The following is a 16,099-nucleotide window of genomic DNA, read 5'->3' on the forward strand; positions in this document are numbered from 1 at the left end:
TCAATAAAATATTTATACAATGTGTACAATGAAGCTAACTAAAGCCTCAAAAAGTGATAAAGTAACAAATAAATAAAGGAAAAGTATGAGGAGCCAATACGTACTCCGTACTCAGAGAGAATAAGAAAAGGAGAGAGTGGGAACGAGTGTTTGAGGGCGAAACACAGTGAGGATGGCGGCCATGTTGTCGGAAGAGATAAGGGGAGAGTGTGAGTGGGGGTGCATCTGGTGCCAAGGAGGGTTTTTCAAAGTCTACAAAGATCTCCTTTAGAGATAAAGTCATTGGTCCAGAGAAATCGAAAACCTTTGCACTTGCAGGATCTCTATCTGGGGATAGTATAGCGACAGTGGTGGGCAAGCAGGACGATCCCCATCACTGAAGAAGCCAAGCTTTGTTTGGCAGAGCCTTATCGAGAAGTTTTGGTGATAAAGGTTCTTGATAAAAATTATAGTTACACAGCTCTTTCACACAAGTTTCGGATGGTTTGGCGCATCAGAAGTGGTTTTGATCTGCTTGATGTGGGGTTTGGGTACTTCATGATAAAATTCGATGCAGGTGAAGATCGTGAGAAGGTTATGCTTGGTGGCCCGTGGTTGATTGAGGGACACTATGTTGCTGTAAAACCGTGGGATATAGATTTTCGGCCATGTAAGGAATCCTTCGAGTCTACACTTGTATGAGTTCGGATTTCAGGGCTCCCAATCTGGTGCTATCAGGAACAGGCCATGATGCGTATTGCTTCTGCAATTGGAGTTCCCATCAAAGTGGACTTAGCCACTAAGTTGGCTGAGAGAGGACGATATGCCTGAGTATGTGTTCAAATAAATTTAGGACTGCCAGTGATTAAGCATATCATTGTGGAAGGCGTAACTCATGTAGTGGAGTATGAAAGTTTAAATTTAATTTGTAACTCTTGTGCACGTTGTGGTCACGATATGGCACAGTTCTTGGGTAGAGACTCTAGAGAAGGAAAGAGTGTTGATTCCGATGCCACCAAGTCACGGGACGGTACAAAGGCAGTGCCACATCGTGAGACCAAAATTCACAATTCAAATAAAGTAGAACCTGATGTGGTAGGTGGCGTTACTGGTGAGAATCCTGTACCGAGTTCGCAAAAGGATTTAGAGGCTAATAATTTGGAAGGAAATAATGTTGAGGAGGCTTGCATGCATGATGAACCAGGCTGGGAGCAAGTTGTGAGGAAAGGTAAAACTAAGCTGGGCCAGAAGCAATCTAACAAGGTCTAAAGAGGCACTCAATCCAGAACCGATTCGGGTAGAGTAATCAGGCCCACCATCCACTTCTCTCACACGAATGGATCCAGCTCTTATTGCGCCAGGGTCGGGTCACGAGTCAAGGTCAGACACAACGCTTTCCGTGTTGGTGAGATGTCGATCTCCTCAACCCGACACACCCCAGTGCCTTGCGGGTCCTCTCTCCGAAAACGACCAAGGCCGGGGTCCCTACAGAGCTCGCCAATTGAGAAGAATGGAGGCACGGTGGTGGAAGCATCGTCATGTCTTCCTGCAACTGTGAAGGAGGATGTTACCGTGGCGGTTCCATTGGAGAAGGAAGGCGCGTTGCCGACTGTTATTGCGTCGGTAGGCGGGAATAAGGAGATATTCCATGCAGATCCGAAAAACTTGAAGGCCACAGGAGTCACTTCTGCTGGGCTAGCCTCGGTTTGAGGTTGGTGAAGCACTTTAATTTCCTTGTTTTATAATTTTATATTTTGTATTATAGATAGTTTAAATATAATAGCTTGGAATATTAGGGGTGCTTCTAATAAGTTAGCCCGGGTGAATTGTAAAGAGCTGGTTAGGAAATTTAAACCTGTAATTTTATTGTGGTTGAAACTCATTCTCCTTTTCAACACTTGAAACTGTTCTGGGAAAGACTTGGTTATCACCCTATTGGTATAGTGGAGGCGTCAGGACATAAGGGGAGTATCTGGTTCCTTTCTGCAATGCAGGGTGTTCACTGCAAATGGGTTGATGCTTTCGATCAGTGTGTTACAGTTGAGGTTCAGGTAAATAATGTGATTTGGAGGTGCAGTGGTATCTATGGTAGTCCTCAATTTAATACCAGAGTTCTGCTATGGGATTATCTTGTTTCTCAGTCTTCGTCTTTCTGCGGGCCATGGATTGTTCTTGGTGATTTTAATGAAGTACTATTCTCTCATGAATCTAAGGGTTGCCTCTTCTCGAGTCATCATGCAGATCGGCTTGCTGCATCTCTATGGGATAGTAATATGTTTGACTTGAAGACTATTGGAAGACGGTTTTCTTGGTACAGAAGGGTTAAAAATGGTGTTGAGGTGGCGAAAAAACTTGACCGGGTCTGTATCAATAGTGGCTGGCTATCTCTCTTCCAGAGGCTTACGTAGAAATTTTAAATAGGTTTCAGTCTGATCATTATCCTATCATAGTACGCTGTGCAGGTCGTCCCAACCGAAAAAGGATAGACCTTTTCGGTTTATTGCGGCTTGGGCAACTCATCCGGAGTACAGAGATATTGTGAACCAGTCATGGCAGGCTGGCTATAGAAAGATGCTTGGCAAGCTTTTAGAAGTGCAGAAGAACTCTTTGGAGTTTAATTCTAAAGTGTTCGGCAACATTTTTGTTAGGAAATACAAATTGGAGAGACAGATTAATTTCCTTCAGAAGCGACTTGAAGTAATGGAAGATTTGTCTATGCGGCAAAAAGAAAAACAACTGATTGAGGAATTCAATAACACGCTTGTGCAGGAGGAACTTCTATGGTTTCAAAAATCCAGAGAGCAGTGGGTAAAATTTGGGGATAGAAATACCAAATTCTTTCATGTCCAGACTCTTATGCGGAGAAAGCATAATAAGATTCATGGTCTCTTTCTTCAAGATGGGGTATGGAAAACGAACCCAGATGTCCTTAGAAGGGAAGCTGAATCCTTTTATAAACACCTATTCTGCGAGTCGGAAGATGTAGATGATGGTTTCAGTGGCTAAGAGAAGGGGGGTGATGAGCGGATGATTTGTATACTTTTTGGCATTGTTTTTAGTATGTTTTTGATATGATCTAGTTAGTTTTTAGTATATTTTTATTAGTTTTTAGCTAAAATTCACCTTTCTGGACTTTACTATGAGTTTGTGTGTTTTTTTGTGATTTCAGGTATTTTCTGGCTGAAATTGAGGGACTTGAGCAAAAATCTGATCCAGAGACTCAAAAGGACTGCAGATGCTGTTGGATTCTGACCTCCCTGCACTCGAAGCGGATTTTCTGGAGCTACAGAAGCCCAATTGGCGCGCTCTCAACGGCGTTGGAAAGTAGACATCCTGGGCTTTCCAGCAATATATGATAGTCCATACTTTGCCCAAGATTTGATGGCCCAAACCGGCGTTCAAAGTCACCTCAAGAAATTCCAGCGTTAAACGCCGGAACTGGCACCTAATTGGGAGTTAAACGCCCAAACTGGCACTAAAGCTGGCGTTTAACTCCAAGGAGAGTCTCTACACGAAATTTCTTCATTGCTCAGCCCAAGCACACACCAAGTGGGCCCGGAAGTGAATTTTTATGTCATTTACTCATCTATGTACTAGTTTTCTATAAGTAGGACCTTTTACTATTGTATTAGACATCTTGGTAGCTATCTTTGAGTTTTATGCTATCTTAGATCATTGGGAGGCTGGCCATTCGGCCATGCCTAGACCTTATGCTTATGTATTTTCAACGGTGGAGTTTCTACACACCATAGATTAAGGTGTGGAGCTCTGCTGTACCTCGAGTATTAATGCAATTACTATTGTTCTTCCATTCAATTCCGCTTGTTCTTTATCCAAGATATCACTTGTTCTTCAACATGATGAAGGTGATGATTGACGCCCATCACCATTCTCACCCATGAACAAGGTGACTGACAACCATTCTTGTTCTACAAGCATCTGAGGCTTAGTGAATATCTCTTGGATTCTTCGGAATCTTCGTGGTATAGGCAGGACCTGATGGCAGCATTCAAGAGAATCTGGAAGGTCTAACCTTGTCTGTGGTATTCTGAGTAGGATTCAATGATTGAATGACTGTGACGTGCTTCAAACCTGTAACCTACTGGGCGTTAGTGACAGACGCAAAAGAGTTATTCTATTCCGGTAGGGGAGGGAACCAAACCGGTGATTGGCAGCACTGTGACAGAGTGTGTGCATTAGCTTTCACTGCGCGGATGGGAGGTAGCTGCTGACAACAGTGAGACCTTACACGAGCTTGCTATGGAAAGGAGTAAGAAGGATTGGATGAAGACAGTGGGAAAGCAGAGAGACGGAAGGGAAGGCATCTTCATACACTTGTCTGAAGCTCTTACACCAATGATATACATAAGTATCACTATCCTTAGCTTCTATGTTATTTTCGTTCATCATCATATATATTTGAGTTTGCCTGACTAAGATTTACAAGATGACCATAGCTTGCTTCAATACTAACAATCTCCGTGGGATCGACCCTTACTCACGTAAGGTTTATTACTTGGACGACCCAGTGCACTTGCTGGTTAGTTGTGCGAAGTTGTGTAATGCCATGGTATTGAGCCACCAAGTTCTTGGAGCCATTACCGGGGATTATTTGAGTTGTGAAAAAGTATTGTTCACAATTTCGCGACACCAGGGGGGTTGAATCTTAGCCCCCTTTTTAAAGTTAACACTTGCTGACCTTCAGAAGAGACTTTTCTGTTTTTGCTCGTCACTGGACACGAGCAACTCAGTTTTGTCTCGTCCCTTGCCACGAGACTTTTTGTTTTGTCTTGTCACTTGGCACGAGATAATTCTGGCTTTTGCTCCTGTGTAGTTGAAAACAGAAATGGAGTAGAAAGAGAAGAAGATTGCACCAAGATATATCCTGGTTCGGCTGCTAAGTGCAGTGCAGCCTACATCCAGTCTCCATCACAAACATGATGGAATTTCACTATAATCAATCTGATTACAACTTGTAAAGTGCTAACCCAACTTACAAGGGGATTCCCACAGAATCATGATACACAACATAGATGAACAAAGGACCTCTAAGACATCTATGACTTTTTCTTTTAATTTTGCACTCTCTGCCTTTTTCCGCTCTATGGCTTTTTCATACAAACCTCACTTGTTTGCCTTTTTCCATGAGACTCAAGACATGACAAAATTAAACAGAAAAATTACAAAACAGAGAACATTGAAGGAGAAGAGAAAAACTGTTAGCTCAGGTAGCTCTGAGAACTCTGTGCCTTGCACTCTCAAATTTTCTCCTTGCTTCAAACAGTGGTTATTCCCCCTTTTTAAAGAAGAGGAAAGCCTCCACACTTGAAGCCAAAACCGAACCAACTTTCTTCCTCCTTCAACAAACACAGAACCGGTTCGGCCATACAGAGAGAGAAGAGATAACCATGCATTAACCAACATGCAATTACCTCTAGTCCTTTCTTGATCATCACCCTTCATCAATCCGAGCTCTCCATCCTTGGCTTGCTCTCCAAGATGGATTTCTAGCCCTTGATGCCTCATGATGATGATGACTTCATCTGCTTCAATCTCTGCCTTCAACCATCACTTCGCCACTCTAGCTACTCCCTGTGGTGGTTGATCAGAATCGAAGACAAGCCATGCTTCAAGAATCTCCCTTTTGGCCGAATCTTCTTCTTCCCTTTTTGAGCATGAAAAGCTCAAGATAGCTTCACCAAATCTAACTACATTTGGTAAGTATCTTAGCCACAGCTCACTTTTATTTTGGTGTGTTTTCTTGCCATCATTAGCTTGATGGTCTTGATGCATGCAACTCTTTCTTTTTCTTTGTTGAAGAGCACGGCGTCCATGGTTTACTGGACAAAGACCAAAGAGAGAAGAAGAAAGAGATGAGAGAGAATGAGAAGAATCTGAAGAAAAGCAATGCAAAGAGGTTAAACAAATTAATTAGGCATAGCTTGCTTTTACTTCCCTAACATAGAGTGGTGTGTAAGTCATAATAGCCATCAATCACTTCAGCTGAATTTTTCTCTCTCATGTTCCCCATGCATTAATTAACAATGTAATAGATTTTGAAATCCATCACATGGTTAATACTTGGTTCCGTTGGAAGCACTATGCTTTCATTTTTCCTTTTGTTTCGGACCAAGAGTGGAAACATTCATCACTTGTGAGACTTGGGCTTGTAGTGTTGAGATTAAAGCTGGCCCAATTTGGTTAACATTTGCTTTCCTGATGAGTTGTGTAGCGGATCAAGCATAGGAAGCAAACAAGAAAGCATTTGGTTGGGCTTGCAACATTAATCTTTATTCTGGCCCAATTAATATAAAATTTCAGCCTCATAGTATAAAGCATGCAACAAGGCTAATTATTGGGCTTAAGTCAGAAACACATTTTTCGGCCCAACTAAAATCTGCACAACAAAATTATTAATTAAGCAAATAAGAATTAAGATCAAATTAATAATTTTGTAATTTAATATTTCAATAATGTTTGTTCATCATCAAAATTAAATAAGAGTTTTCCAAACTCATCAATCTCCCCCTTGATGACAAACATTATTAAAATTGAAATGGAAAGAAATTAAAGATTGAGTAAAGAAATACTCCCTTTGATTTGAATTTCTCCCCCTTTCAAAATGTCACATGGCTCCCCCTTAATATATGCCATTTTACCAAGGGAAGCATAAACCTGTAACATTTAAATCAAGCTTCAAGTAACAATGTTATTTAGCAAAATTTATAATGCTAAATTGCTTGATTTATGAGCAGTTTTAATTGATAATCAAAACTCATTTGATATCATAAACTGATTTACTGCTCAAACTTTTCATACAACAAAAAGTATCCAAATATTTTTCAAACATTTTCCTATTTAGGATATCAGAACAAATCAACATGATGAAAAATATTTGAAGAACAAAACAAGACAGTTTTGATATTTTACACAAATTAAAGGAACTGCCAAAAATAAATTTTCAATCAAACAAGTTTATCAATGATGAATCAACAACCATGCATCAAAATAAATCAAACATCATTATAAACCAAATGCTAACATAGACTAATCATGATAAACAAATGTAGTTCAAACAGCAATGATCATTATGCAATCAACATGCATTCTTTGAACAAGGGTAATCATGAATTTTCAAAAAATGAAAATTTCAACCCCTGTTTCCCCTGTTTTTCCAGCCCCTGTTTCGTTCCAATTTCAATTTTGGAACCTAAATTTTCTCCCCCTTTTGTCATCAAAGGGGCACCTGCACAAATCATGATAAACATAACCCAAAAAAAAAAGATAAAATAGCAAAAGTATATCAAAGCATCCTAAAGATTTTCCTAAAGCAGTGAGTATCAAGTCATGCTTATACAAAAAAAGATTGAGCCTAATGGAGCCAATATCAAACAGAATAAAGACAAGTGCTAATCATCAGATAAGTGAAAGTCTTCTTCCTCAGCGCCTCCTTCACTATCATCTCCCAAATCCTTGTTCAGGTGTTCCAGCATCAGATTAACCCGTTCCTTGCAGTTTTTCCAAGCTTTCTCATTTTCATAAGCTTGCTTCCGGGCTTCTTTATGAGATCGGAACATCATGTCTGCCATGTTTGAAAACTCTCCCAGAATCTGTTGAAAGGATCTGATTGTTTTGGAAGATTCTGGCCTTTCTTCATGCTCACTGTCCGATTTTCGCCCTTTGGTTTCCTTGGTTGCTCCTCCTCCTCGGATTGTAGACACCTCGTTTTCTACCTTCTCATTTAACAAATCAACCTTAAAGTACTCAAATATTCTAGTTAAAAACATACCATAAGGCAAGTTAGCCTTTCTGGTGCTTCTAACAGAATCCCATATGTGTCTAATCATGATGTAACCAAAGGAAATAGGGGTAGAGGTAACCAAAGCAAATAATATGAGACAGTCAGAAAATGTTACTCGGTTGTGTGAGCCACTTTGGGGAGTCAGAATATGAGTGATGATTCGGTGAAGCAAGGAATTGACTGGTCCAAGAGCTTTGTGAGTTGGAGTGGTTCCATGCAATCCGGAAAGGTTTGTGCAAATGTGCTGGAGAACAGTTTTGTGAGAAACGCCGACTTGTGTGTCCCATTTTTCCACCATGTATGCTCGTGGTCCTTCATCCTTGAAGCCCAGGGCCGCTCCAATTGTCTCAGCATCAAGGGCTATTTGAACCCTTTTGACATAGGAATGAAGAGTGCCATCAATGAGTCGCATATTAGCATAGAATTCTCGAACAAGACCTGGGTACACCGGCTTTTTGATAAGGAGCAGAGGCTTCCAGTTGAAAAGATCAAACAGAGAGGGAATGTTGGTGCTCTTGAGATTTTCGAGACTAACAAGGTAGGTAGTGCACAGATGACGTTTCTCCATAACCTCTTTGTGAAACTCGAAAGAGGTGCATGAGTTAAATCTGCTTGGATCAAAATGAGAGTGAGACTTGCCATACTTGTCTCGGAATTCCATGGATTCCAAGTTTGGTGGTTCAGTGGTGTCATTGAGTGCAAACCCTTGATTCTTTTGTGAACCTTTTCCGGGAGTAGACTTCTTCGGTGATGAGGGTGGAGGTGAAGGAGTGGGAGAAGTGTGAGACTCTTGTTCTTCTTCTTCAACTACGGGCTTCTTGTTCTTGCCTCGGCCTGAACTCTTGTGAGCAATCACCTTTTTTCTCATGGTGGTTGTTTGTTTGGACGGTGGTGAAAGAGAAGATGATGAGGTTGAATGAATGTGAATGTGAGTGTGGGTTTGAGGTGTTGATGGTTTTTGAGATAAAAGAATTCTTTCACTCTTTCTTGGCGCGGTTTTCTTTTTCATGGTAATGGAAGAATGAAATATGAAAGGGTTGATAGCCGAGTTGAGTGGGAGAGAAGCAAGGTGGGTGACGCATTAAATGTGGCTTGAAGAGAGAGAATGATGGAAATAATGATCATTAGTGGGCGGTTAATGACCATTATGGGGTGGTTATTACCCAAAAAGATGATTTCCTTTTTAACTTTTGAAATCTAAAACTGAAAAGTGGTTGCCTTAAATCAAGGGATTAGATGGAGAGTAGGATTTGATTTGACACTAACCACTTTCAAGAAGATATGGTGACACAAGGAAGAAGATTCTTATTTATATGGAGAGATAATTAACAAAACTGTTATTGTGGGGTCATGGAAATTTGGTAGGGCCCATAAAATTTGAATTCTGCGTTGCCTCCCCCTTGACCACAGCTCTTTATGCAATTAGTTTTATCTCGTCCAAACCTACGAGCAAAACAGAACAGAGTCACATATTCACAAATTTTCAATGAAACTTAAATCAAACATTCCCAAACTTTTTCTCAAGGTACAGAATCTGTCTTCACAGAGAGGTTTTGTAAAAATATCAGCAATTTGGTCTTCAGATTTTACAAATTGAATATCAATAGTACCCTTTTGCACATGTTCCCTAATAAAATGATATTTTATCTCAATGTGCTTAGTTCTTGAGTGCAGAACAGGATTTTTTGAAATGTTTATAGCACTCATATTATCACAAAATAAGGGTATACTATTGATTTTTAATTTGTAATCTTCTAATTGTGTTTTTAACCAAATTAATTGTGAGCAACAAGCAGATGCGGAAACATATTCGGCTTCAGCAGTGGATAGAGCCACTGTGGCTTGTTTCTTGCTTGACCACATGTTGAGTGAGCTTCCAAGGAAGCAACACATGCCGGAGGTGCTCCTTCTATCCACCCGATCTCCCGCATAATCTGCATCACAAAACCCTACTGCACAAAAGTCATCAGATTTAGGATACCATAATCCATAATTACAAGTTCCCTTAATGTATCTAATGATGCGTTTAACAGCCGTAAGGTGGGATTCTTTTGGATGTGATTGAAACCTTGAACATACACCCACACTTTGGACTATATCCGGTCTAGAGGAGGTAAGGTACATGAGTGAACCTATCATTCCCCTATACCTTGTTTCATCCACATCTTGGCCATCATCATCCTTTTCAAGTTTAGTATTGGGATGCATAGGAGTGCCCATTGATTTGGAATTTTCTAGGCCAAACTTTTTGATAAGTTCTTTTGCATACTTTCCTTGATGAATAAAAATACCACTAGGAGTTTGCTTAATTTGGAGGCCAAGAAAGAAAGTAAGCTCTCCCATTAAACTCATCTCAAACTCACTAGTCATGAGTTTTCCAAACTCTTCACACAAGGAAACATTGGCCGAACCAAATACAATGTCATCAACATAAACTTGAACGAGAAGGATATCATCACTAGATGTCTTAATGAATAAGGTAGTGTCGGTGGTTCCCCTTTGAAAATGATTTTCCAACAAGAAGGCACTAAGCCTTTCATACCAAGCTCTTGGAGCTTGCCTAAGACCATAAAGAGCCTTAGTTAACTTAAAAACATGATTTGGAAATTCTTTATGTTCAAAACCGGGGGGTTGAGCCACATACACTTCCCTATCAATAAAACCATTAAGAAAAGCGCACTTAACATCCATTTGAAACATTTTAAAACCCTTATGGGCAGCATAGGCAAGAAGCAACCTAATTGCTTCCATTCTAGCTACCGGAGCAAAAGACTCATCAAAGTCAATACCCTCTTCTTGATCGTAACCTTGGGCCACTAATCTAGCCTTGTTACGAACAACTTGTCCATCCTCACCAAGTTTATTTTTGAAAACCCATTTAGTACCCGTTACCTTCTTACCATCCGGATGAGGTACTAAAGTCCAAATCTTATTCTTGTCAAATTGAGCAAGCTCCTCTTGCATGGCCTTGACCCATGATGGGTCTTCAAGAGCTTGTTTGACATTGTTGGGCTCTATTTGTGACAAGAGAGCAAGATTGTTAGGTTCGGTTGGCCTTTTGGTGGATGATCTTGTTGTTACTCCTTAAGAGGGATCACCAATGATGAAGTCATGAGGATAACCCTTCATAGACTTCCATTCTCTAGGCTTTCGGACAGGTGTTGAGCTTTGATGAACTTCTGGTGGTCTCACTGTTTCAGTTTCTCGTCCATTCTCAGGAGACAAATCGGAAGTTTCTCCTTCAACCTGACGAGACAAAATTGGACTGGCAGATTCTTCATTTTCAACAGTTTTGGAATTTTCTTTACTTGTTCCATCCTCTTCACAATCTGAATCATTTTCCTTCACAATACTGGGAATTAAGTTAGAATCACAAAAGGTAACATGTATGGATTCCTCTATTGTCCTATGTTCTTTGAGATAAACTCTATAGGCCTTGCTTGTGGTGGAATATCCAACAAACATTCCTTCATAGGATTTTGGATCAAACTTTCCAAGATTTTCTTTATTATTAAGCACAAAGCATTTACATCCAAAAACATAAAAATACTTAAGATTGGGAGGGGTTCCTTTCCATAGCTCATAAGGAGTTTTCTTTAACCCTTTTCTAATGATTGTTCTATTCAAAATATAACATGCTGTGTTCACAGCTTCAGCCCATAAAAATTTGGGAATTTCACTATCACATAGCATGGCCCTAGTCATTTCTTGAAGGCTACGATTCCTTCTTTCAACCACCCCATTTTGTTGGGGGGTTCTAGGGCATGAGAAATTGTGAGAAATCCCTAAGTCATCACAGAATTTTTCAAAATCTTGATTTTCAAATTCTCTTCCATGATCACTTCTCAAATGGGCAATTTTCAAATCTTTTTCATTTTAAATTTTCTTACAAAGGGTGGAGAAAGCATAAAATGCATCATTCTTATGAGCAAGGAAAAGTACCCAACCAAATCTAGAGTAATCATCAACCACCACAAGACCATAGTGTTTTTCTCCCAAACTTTGAGTTCTAGTAGGACCAAAAAGATCAATATGTAACATTTCTAATGGCCTTTTGGTTGAGATTCTATCTTTTAATTTAAAAGAGGATTTTACTTGTTTGCCCAATTGGCAAGCATCACAAGTAAGGTCCTTATCAAACTTGATGTTTGGAATTCCTCTAACCAAATTCCTTTTGACTAGCTTAGAAATTTGGTACATGCTAGCATGTCCCAACTTTCTATGCCAAAGCCATTTTTCAGATTCAAGAGAGGTAAAGCATGTTACATTTTGTTCCTTTAAATCCTCAAGAGTTAATCCATACACATTATTGCATCTTTTAGCTTCAAATAAAACATCCCCAGTTTTCTCACAAACAACCAAACAAACAAACTTCTTAAAGATAACATCAAAACCTAAATCACACAATTGACTAACACTAAGTAAGTTATGTTTCAAACCATTTACAAGAAGCACATCATTTATACAAGAAGAAAAGTTTTTACCAACTTTCCCAACAACCACTATTTTTCCTTTTGCATTATCACCAAAGATAACAAGTCCTCCATCATATTCATCAAGCTTTATGAAGAAGGTTGTCTTTCCGGTCATATGCCTAGAGCATCCGCTATCCATGTACCACATATTTTCCTTTTTCTTGGATGCTAGACAGACCTACAAAATAAACTCAAGTGACCTTAGGTATCCAAATTTTCTTGGATCCTTTCACGTTAAACCATCTCTTATGTCCCAAATCATTGTAATCAAAAACAACTTTGTAAACTTTGTCACCAATCATTCTTTCACCAAAGAAGCATTGAACTGGAAAATGACCACTTCGGTTGCACATTCTACAAAATCTTGGAGTTGTGGTTTTGCTAAAGTGAGTTGGGTCTTGATATGTTACATCATTTGAAGATGAGGCAATATTTTCAAAATGTGATTTTTCAGATTTATAAAATCCCAACCCAGCTTTATCATAAAGAGGTTTTTGACTAGCCAAGATTTGGTTCAAATTTTCAGAACTTTGGGTGAACTTGGCTAAGTCATCTTTAAGTCTTTTAACCTCTTTGAGCAACTCTTCATTTTGCTTAAAACAGTTCACATATGCAAGAACAGAGTGATCACTTTCACAGCTTCTAACTTGGGCTTTTAACTGCTTGTTTTCTTCCACGAGATCACAAGCAGTTTCGGCCTCTCTTAGTTTTTCTTTGAGGAAATCATTTTCAGCTTTAAGAATGAAATTTTGCTGTTCAAGATCTTGATTCTCAGCTAGAAAACATCTAATTTTTTCAGAAAGGTGATCTATCATGAGATGAAGGTCTTCAGTGTTAGAGTTTTGAAATGATACCTGATCTATCTCATTTGCCATGAGACAGTGCTGTGATTTAGTCTCAGACTCTTCATCATCATTATCTGAGTCATTTTCCAAATCTTCCCATGTGGCCATCAGTCCCTTCTTCTTCACTCTTTTCGGCTTTTCTTCCCTTTTTAATTTGGGACAATCAGATTTGAAATGCCCCATTTCCTTGCAATTGAAACAGGTTATCTTGCTAAGATCTTTCTTTGTCCTCCTGGAGCTGCTACCTTTGCTTTTGAGCTTTGCCATTTTCCTGAATTTTTTTGCAAACAACACAAACTCATTTTCAGAAGAGTTATCACTGGATTCATCATCCAGAGGGTTAGTCACAGGAGAAAATGCAATTCCTTTCTTTTTTGAATCCTTTTTCAAATAGGAGTTTTCAAAGGCAAGTAAGTTTCCTCTCAAATCATCAAGTGTCATGGAATCTAAGTTACTACTATCAGAAATGATTAAGGCTTTTGTTTCCCACTCTTTTGTGAGACACCTCAACACTCTTCTCACTAGCACAGATTCTGAATGTGTGATTCCAAGAGTATCTAAGCCAACAGTGATAGCATTGAACCATTCGAACAGTTCATCAATGGACTCTCCTTCCTTCATTGTAAACATTTCATATTCCCTGTTTAACATGTCTGTCCGAGTCTTCTTTACAATGGTAGTTCCTTCATGAGTGATTTGCAATTTGTCCCAGATTTCCTTTGCCGTTGTGCATCGTGATACTCGTCGGTACTCCTCAAAGCTGATAGCACAGTTGAGCAGATTGGTTGCCTTGGCATTCAACTCCACCGTCTTCCTATCTTCCTCGGTCCAGCTTGCTTCAGGTTTAAGAGAGACTACTCCTTGAGCACTTGTTGTAGTTGGAAATTTAGGACCTTCCAAGATGATCTTTCAAAGTCTATAATCCACAGCTTGTACAAATATCTTCATCCTCTCCTTCCAATAGGTATAATTTTTTCCATTGAAGAGGGGAGGTCTGTTGCTTGATTGTCCTTCAGCCAGATTGTATGATAACACATTTGTGCCACTGTTTTCTGCCATGAGGATCTTTACTCCAAGCTGCAAAGCTTGATCTCTTTGAGACCAAGCTCTGATACCAATTGATGGTTTCAGTGGCTAAGAGAAGGGGGGGTTGAATCTTAGCCCCCTTTTTAAAGTTAACACTTGCTGACCTTCAGAAGAGACTTTTCTGTTTTTGCTCGTCACTGGACACGAGCAACTCAGTTTTGTCTCGTCCCTTGCCACGAGATTTTTTGTTTTGTCTCGTCACTTGGCACGAGATAATTCTGGCTTTTGCTCCTATGTAGTTGAAAACAGAAATGGAGAAGAAAGAGAAGAAGATTGCACCAAGATATATCCTGGTTCGGCTGCTAAGTGCAGTGCAGCCTACATCCAGTCTCCATCACAAACATGATGGAATTTCACTATAATCAATCTGATTACAACTTGTAAAGTGCTAACCCAACTTACAAGGGGATTCCCACAGAATCATGATACACAACATAGATGAACAAAGGACCTCTAAGACATCTATGGCTTTTTCTTTTAATTTTGCACTCTCTGCCTTTTTCCGCTCTATGGCTTTTTCATACAAACCTCACTTGTTTGCCTTTTTCCATGAGACTCAAGACATGACAAAATTAAACAGAAAAATTACAAAACAGAGAACATTGAAGGAGAAGAGAAAAACTGTTAGCTCAGGTAGCTCTGAGAACTCTGTGCCTTGCACTCTCAAATTTTCTCCTTGCTTCAAACAGTGGTTATTCCCCCTTTTTAAAGAAGAGGAAAGCCTCCACACTTGAAGCCAAAACCGAACCAACTTTCTTCCTCCTTCAACAAACACAGAACCGGTTCGGCCATACAGAGAGAGAAGAGATAACCATGCATTAACCAACATGCAATTACCTCTCCTTTCTTGATCATCACCCTTCATCAATCCGAGCTCTCCATCCTTGGCTTGCTCTCCAAGATGGATTTCTAGCCCTTGATGCCTCATGATGATGATGACTTCATCTGCTTCAATCTCTGCCTTCAACCATCACTTCGCCACTCTAGCTACTCCCTGTGGTGGTTGATCAGAATCGAAGACAAGCCATGCTTCAAGAATCTCCCTTTTGGCCGAATCTTCTTCTTCCCTTTTTGAGCATGAAAGCTCAAGATAGCTTCACCAAATCTAACTACATTTGGTAAGTATCTTAGCCACAGCTCACTTTTATTTTGGTGTGTTTTCTTGCCATCATTAGCTTGATGGTCTTGATGCATGCAACTCTTTCTTTTTCTTTGTTGAAGAGCACGGCGTCCATGGTTTACTGGACAAAGACCAAAGAGAGAAGAAGAAAGATGAGAGAGAATGAGAAGAATCTGAAGAAAAGCAATGCAAAGAGGTTAAACAATTAATTAGGCATAGCTTGCTTTTACTTCCCTAACATAGAGTGGCGTGTAAGTCATAATAGCCATCAATCACTTCAGCTGAATTTTTCTCTCTCATGTTCCCCATGCATTAATTAACAATGTAATAGATTTTGAAATCCATCACATGGTTAATACTTGGTTCCGTTGGAAGCACTATGCTTTCATTTTTCCTTTTGTTTCGGACCAAGAGTGGAAACATTCATCACTTGTGAGACTTGGGCTTGTAGTGTTGAGATTAAAGCTGGCCCAATTTGGTTAACATTTGCTTTCCTGATGAGTTGTGTAGCGGATCAAGCATAGGAAGCAAACAAGAAAGCATTTGGTTGGGCTTGCAACATTAATCTTTATTCTGGCCCAATTAATATAAAATTTCAGCCTCATAGTATAAAGCATGCAACAAGGCTAATTATTGGGCTTAAGTCAGAAACACATTTTTCGGCTCAACTAAATTCTGCACAACAAAATTATTAATTAAGCAAATAAGAATTAAGATCAAATTAATAATTTTGTAATTTAATATTTCAATAATGTTTGTTCATCATCAAAATTAAATAAGAGTTTTCCAAACT

Source organism: Arachis stenosperma, chromosome 6, assembly GCF_014773155.1.
Source record: "Arachis stenosperma cultivar V10309 chromosome 6, arast.V10309.gnm1.PFL2, whole genome shotgun sequence".
In the NCBI taxonomy this organism is placed as follows: Eukaryota; Viridiplantae; Streptophyta; class Magnoliopsida; order Fabales; family Fabaceae; genus Arachis; species Arachis stenosperma.